General features: G+C 40.7%; 1 protein-coding gene across 1 annotated transcript in view; it reads left to right on the plus strand.

The window, feature by feature from the left end:
- Positions 1 to 6,728, plus strand: part of TBC1D12 (TBC1 domain family member 12) — a 72,294-nt gene that overhangs the window by 10,788 nt on the left and 54,778 nt on the right. The gene's annotated exons all lie outside the window — the stretch shown is intronic.

Genomic DNA, 6,728 nt, shown 5'->3' on the forward strand with positions numbered 1-6,728 from the left:
GGCATAGGTTGCCCAGAGAGGTGGTGGATGCCCCATCCCTGGAAACATTCAAGGTCAGGTTGGACGGGGCTCTGAGCAACCTGATCTAGTTGAAGATGACCCTGCCCACGGCAGGGGGGTTGGACTAGATGACCTTTAGAGGTCCCTTCCAACCCAAACTATTCTGTGATTCTATTCTATGATTCTAAACTGGGAACAGATCCCTTTCAGTCTTTCCTTGGCTTTTCTTCTCTGGAAACCATTGCATGGAGAAATGGAGGCATGATGTATGATTAGCTCTTAACATCAAGTCAGGATAAAATGAGTTATACCCCTGGAACTGAGAAATGAGAAGTGTTCCACTGTCCCACAATTCAGACATAGCCATTATCTAATGGCTGTGCTTATTGCCATTACTTAATGCAGTGCTGGACTGGGACACCGCAGTGATGAGCATAGCATAAAAAACTGTATAGAATAACTCAGCAACACAAGCTTTCAGTGCTGTCTGGAAAATAGCTCAGGATATGTGTAGGATGCAACACTACATAACTAGAAGGTGGTATTTCTGCATAGTAAATATATGTCTCTTTTTTTTTTTTTCTCATTTTCCTCATTTCTCATTCCTATCCATCCATGGTGCCAAATGTTGCATGTTGTTTTTTATAAACAGACAAACGTTTCTTAGTAAATATACTTAACAAATGGCCTTAATAAATAATACACTTCAGAAGTTTCTCCCCTTTTGCACTGCCTGTGATTAGCCCCAGTCGCACTGGCTGTGCCTGGCTGCAACATTTCCTAAGGGACTGTCTCCCAGTTTAGCACTGCTTAATCACAGAGCAGTACACTGAACCTTACCCTTTCTAACCACTCCCTGTTATTCTGTTTGCCCAAGATAAGGGAGACCTGTTCTTTTAAGCATAAACTCTTGTTTACTACTATTTAGCACCTGGTTCAGCATTCACAAGCAGCAGTTTGTAAACTGAGGTAGGCAACTCCTGCTTCCAGCTATTTATTCATGTGTCCACATCACCCAGCTTCACGTGCTGTGAAACCACCAGAACTGCTAGGGCTGTAAAGTAACATGGCAAAAAAATTAAGTTATTTTTCAGCCATATCACTTTCTCAGTCTGATTCATTGCATTGCCACACGAAAGCTGAGATGACATAACAGCAGGCAGGATTAGGAAGGTGAATGCATGACCAGGAGCTGGGACAGAGGAAGGTCTGTTCACACCAACATTGTCACTGAAAAATTGTTCACTCTTTCTACCATTTGCTCTTATACGCCCTGTGACAATTTCTTCAACTTTCTGTGAAAGGTTTGAAAGCTTCTATGCTGGTCATATCTCAAGAAAATAATTTATAATAAAATTCAATTAAAAGATTTCATCTGCAAGTAGTCCTAAGCCAAATTCAGTTCTCACTGAATTCAGGAGGAAAGACTCTTTCATCTGTTTTTCTTAGTGAACTTCTCTTGCCAGTAAATCTAGCGGACAGAATTCCAGAGTGCCCTGGACCTGATGCTCAGTCTCGGGAACATTTTGCAGTCATGCTGTATATATATATATAAAAAAATATATATCGCAGCTGTAGGTTCAGGGCAGCATAAAATCAGATCAATTAGATTATTCCTAAATATTTTATATGAACTTAGCTTATGAAGCGAAGAGAATGTGTTTGGAGAATGCAAAGAGAGTCTTGTTCTCATAGCCCCAATGTGCATTACAACTTTTTTTTTTTTAAATTCTAACTTAAGAATACAAATCCAATATGACTTGGCAAAAAATTAAAAGGAAAAATCCCAAGAATCCATTATTTTTTTGCTGCTTATATTATATCAGCCATAGAAGTGATTTTACTGGTATTAGTGACACAGTGAGCAAACAGAGCACAAGACTGAGACAGGAATTTGTGATAAGGTTGTAATCACCATGGGGGAAGACTAACGAATCTTTATCAACTACGTATTAACTTTAGAAAAGTAAACAAAAAACTTATAAAACACTCTCATTGCATGTGACAATACATGTTGGTAGGAAAAGTGCAAAGTAGAGTCCATGCAGTTGAATGAGCTCCCACAAAAATATTTACTGCTGTAGGCTAAGGACCATGCTGATATCCTGCCTGAAAACAGGAAAGGGTTGAGGCTGAATATAAGTGATTCAAAACGGGCCTAATTAGTGGATGAAATAAGTAAAGGAAGAACTGTTGTTGGTCCTAAAAAAAAGCAAGCAAACCCCAAAGGGTTAGGTGGAGAATAACTGGCCAAAATATTCTCAGGGAAGGGAGAAAAGGGCTCAGATCTCTGCTTCATTACAGCGACTTCCCTTTCATTTCATCCCAAAAATATGCCTCCACTAGCAACACAGGGTTACTGCCTGAGTGAGTGAGGATCCCAGGCTGAGGAATGTGAGATCCTGTGATGCCTGTTTACCCTCATCTCTTCCTTTTCATCTGCTTCACCTGTGTCTGCTCTCTGCCAGCTTGCACCTATTCCTTTGGTGGATCTCAAAGGGTGGATCTGAACAAAAAGAAAGAGAAAACTCGCAGTCTCTGTGAAAACAACCTGAGGTTTCTAGCATGCAGATGGACAGAGCCTGTGGATTAGGCAAGTGTCTAAGTGATTAGCTGGATAGAAAGAGGAAAATAAAAGCCTTTTGGATCCTAGCAGAAACAGATAATTTTGTTTTCATTTCTCTCTTCTGTTAAGAATCAGTATAATTACATTTCTGTTTTGGATGTGGCATTAAATACGTCTATTTGGTTTTATCTTAACCTGGTTTCAGGACGGGTGATTTCTAGGTAACTCTCTGTCCCTACAGGTTTCTTGACATTTAAACCAGGAATATTGGGATATGCTAGCTTTTCAGTATCTTGATGGTGATAGCCAGAGGGTATCAGAAAAAGTCTGTACATAGGCGTGTCATTACATAGGTCAGCCTGGAAGTGGGCAACATGGAGGTTACACGGAAGGAAACTTCCATGTGACTGTCAATAACCTGGAAAGCCTTCTAGCCCCTAGCAGAGCAACGGCAAATATAGCTTACCCCACTGCAGTGCTCAGGGAGGTTTTGGCACTGTTTGAACCACAGCAAGCATAAGCATACACAAGCAAAGCACCACAGGCTGAATTATCTTAATACAAGTATACAACCTGTTTGATCCACAAGCAGTTCAGTTTAATTCTAGGACTCCAGCACAGCTGGGACTATGCTAAGGAGAAGCTTGCAGTGTGCAGGAGTCTGCCAAACATCACGTCTCTGAACATCTTAATTAATTGTTAGTTATACTCTGCGATGAGATCTTGTCCACAAGGCATTGTGTTAAAAGTACAAACTGCTATTAGTGAGGTGCAAAGATGTTCTTGCCAAAGTAGCATTTCCAAAGAAATGAGAGCCTCTGGAGTGAACTGCCAAAGAGCACAACTATATTGCAAATGGAAGAACATCTGAGGTTTTGGGAGCCCTAGGGTACAGTTCTTCCTATATATTGATTTGAGGAAGCCATTGCATATTTTAATTACCGAAGTAATGAAACAGCACAGGGAAACCACCAGCTACGTATTGGTTATGTGTGTAACTATTAAATGTGTATTTCAGTTATCAGCACTAGTTGGCACAAGGGGTAAACTAATATCTGTGGCCTTGCTAGTTGTTCTTTTGAAAAGGAGAACCTAGTGATGGGCATTGGCTTATTTTTTGTACACTTTGTTGATTTTTTTTTTTTACAGAGTAGTGTTGTTTTTCAGTACTTGGGAAACAATTATAAATTGACAGTTTCCTCATTCATAATTTCCAGAACTGCAGAGAGTGTCTGATTCGTGAGCTGCAGATGGGAACTGGAGATGAGGACTTACATAAGCACATAAGAAAACTCATTCCTGTCAGACTAAGGGTCTGTTTAGCCCAGTATCCTGCCTTTAAACCAGAGGCTGGGGCTCTCTTACCACTGCTAGGAAAATGAGTCTCCCTGGGAGTCCAAGCAGCTGTACAGGCTCCGTCTCAGTGGCCTCAACTTTGAAACGATGGATGAGAGCTCCTGAAACCACTCTAAGCAGTCGCACACTCTGACTGACTGAACCTTGCTGGATCTCTCAGCCAAGCACTTTCCCCTTGAATCCCTGTAAATGTTTTGCATCCATCGCATCTAGCCCCAAAACTTCCCCTCTCACTCTTTCCTAGGAGAATGCCCCTTGCTTGTGTTGCCTGTGCGCTCCTTCTGTAGACAGCACAGATGGGCTTGTGAGATTGATTTCAAGTGAGCTAACTCGCCCTTTAGAGAACTTCTCTCTCCATTGCCTACACAGGGGACCTGTAAAAATGTTTAGAAATAGGGAGGATGAGTCTGGGCCTTGAACTTTCCACCTCTTGGCCTCCATACTGGGGTTCCCTGAAGTCCCTGCACAGCAGCCATATGTAAAAGTAAGTGTATCTCACCACTCTGTAGGAAATTAATGACACGGAAGCAGATCACCTGTCTCCTCAAATCATTTGCTATTCTTTTCCTTGAAGAAACATAGATAAAGGAGAGAGAAAGGCTGGCTGGAGCTTAGGCCACTATATCTACCATGGTAGATAGCCCTGGCCAAAACAGTCTTGTAATGATTGTGGAGTCAATAGGAACATTCTCTTTGTTTCTCACCACCAGACCTGTTATAGAAAGAAAATTATTTTTAACAATTTCAGGCTTAGCATTTTAAGTAGCCCTTCTAATGTTAAAATTTACAGCTTTATTAGGTTTTGTGTGCAGGCATTCAGAATACAAAGCTGCATCATCTTCTTGGTGGCAAAGTGGTAGTGATAAGAAAAGACTTAGGTGTTTACTTTTCTTAGATCAGTTTTCTCAAGTCATATTCAGTATCACAGCTGGCTGGCATTTGCATTGGGAGATATTAATGCTAGGGCTAGTCCAAACAATCTCAGATCTCTGGCCTCAAAGAGGAAAGATGGTTCCTGGTTTATGGCAAAGGCATGCTCTTGAAGAGGCTCTACCAGCATTTGATGAGCAGTCTAGGTAAACATAGAGTGTTACTGCAAACTAAGAGTGTTTATGGTAATATTAGTTTGCAGGCTTTGTAATCTAAATTTGCTGTACTAAAATGATGGTCAAGAGAATTGTAGTCACAGCCCTTTTCTTGTTTTTGTGGTAGAGATCAGTCCTGACAGACCTTTGAACTTGACTACTAGAATCTTTTGCTCAAGGTGTTAAAAACCTGAGGTTTTTAAAATTTCATAGTAGACCTGAGCCCCCATGGAGATGTCAGTTTGGTGGAGAAATCAGATCACTACATTCTGCTTTTCAGCAACAGGTTCTTGTTCCTGAATGAATGCCTTACGATTTTCTCAGTACTGCCAGTAGCATTGTGTGAGTCTAGTTCTCCAAGGACCACACACCAAAGTATGCAGAGTTCACAACCACGTTTTAGCACTGCTCACAGTATACTTTGTCATGAATGTTTGCAAAGATTAGATCCTTTGCCTGTGTTCACAGCCTCCTTGACAACAATTGCCTGGCCTATGTTATTGCAGAATATTCCTTATACTTGGGCGTAAAAAAATGGTCTGTATCACTAAAATCCATAACCGGATGTGGCAACACAGATCAAAATGGAAACCAGAGCTGAAACTAATGACCTAGGATTGTGCTAATTATATGACAGATGTGTGACTTTTCCTAAGTGTTCAGACCTTTGAAAGGGTGCAGTTATAGACAGGGGCTATTCCTAATGAGGGATGGCATTGAAAGGTCAGCTGTCAAAAACAGTGAAGGATGCAGACAGGTCTAGTTCTCTGTCGGTGGTTGTTGTGGTTTAACCTCAGTCGGCAACTGAGTACCACCCAGCCGCTCGCTCACTCCTCCCCACCCCCCCCCCGCCCCGGTGGGATGCGGAAGAGAACTGGAAGAGCGGAAGTGAGAAAAACTCGTGGGTTGAGATAAAAACAGTTTAATAATTGAAATAAAATAAGAATAAAAATAAAAATAAGAATAAAAATAAGAATAGGAATAAAAATAAGAATAGGAATAAAAATAAGAATAGGAATAAGAATAACAATTAAAATATATTAAAAAAATTAAATAAAATAATGATCCAGTGAAGATTGCTTCCTTTCTCTTTCAATGACTAACAGTGAGAACAAACTAGCCAGATTCCTCTCACTTAGCTCCTGTTTCATATGTATTTTCTTGCTACCACCTGAAAACTGGCATAGCACTCAGAGCTGACAGCCTTCTAAGGTAGAAAAGATACTGCTGCCTTCTTTGTGACATCCAAAATGCCTGGAGTATCTTCTCCATAGCTGAGATATTTTATAAATTGAGCTAGAGGCTTTGTTACTGCAGAAAAGTTTTTAGCAAAAGAAAAATAACTCAGCTGCACGTTTGTGTAACGTGACTCACTCTTTCATCACAGAATCTTATTTGGTAAAGTTGTCTCCTTCATAAGGGTCACCTTAGAGAGCCAGGAGCACAAAGGATCTTATTACATGCAATTGCTGTAATCAGTTTGAGGACAATACAAAATCACTACCTAGTAAGTTATTCACAATATTCAACTAAGCAGCTATTTTCTTTTCACTAATAAATTATGCTATTTCTCATGTGAATATGTGTCAATGTGTCTTGTTAACCCCACCCAGCAACAAACCCCCACAGCCGCTCGCTCACTCCCCCCTGGTGGAATGGGGAGAGAATCAGAAGGGTAAAAGTGAGAAAACTCGTGGGTTGAGATGAAGGCAGTTTAATAA

Source organism: Aptenodytes forsteri, unplaced genomic scaffold, assembly GCF_000699145.1.
Source record: "Aptenodytes forsteri isolate BGI_AS27 unplaced genomic scaffold, ASM69914v1 Scaffold15, whole genome shotgun sequence".
NCBI lineage: Eukaryota > Metazoa > Chordata > Aves > Sphenisciformes > Spheniscidae > Aptenodytes > Aptenodytes forsteri.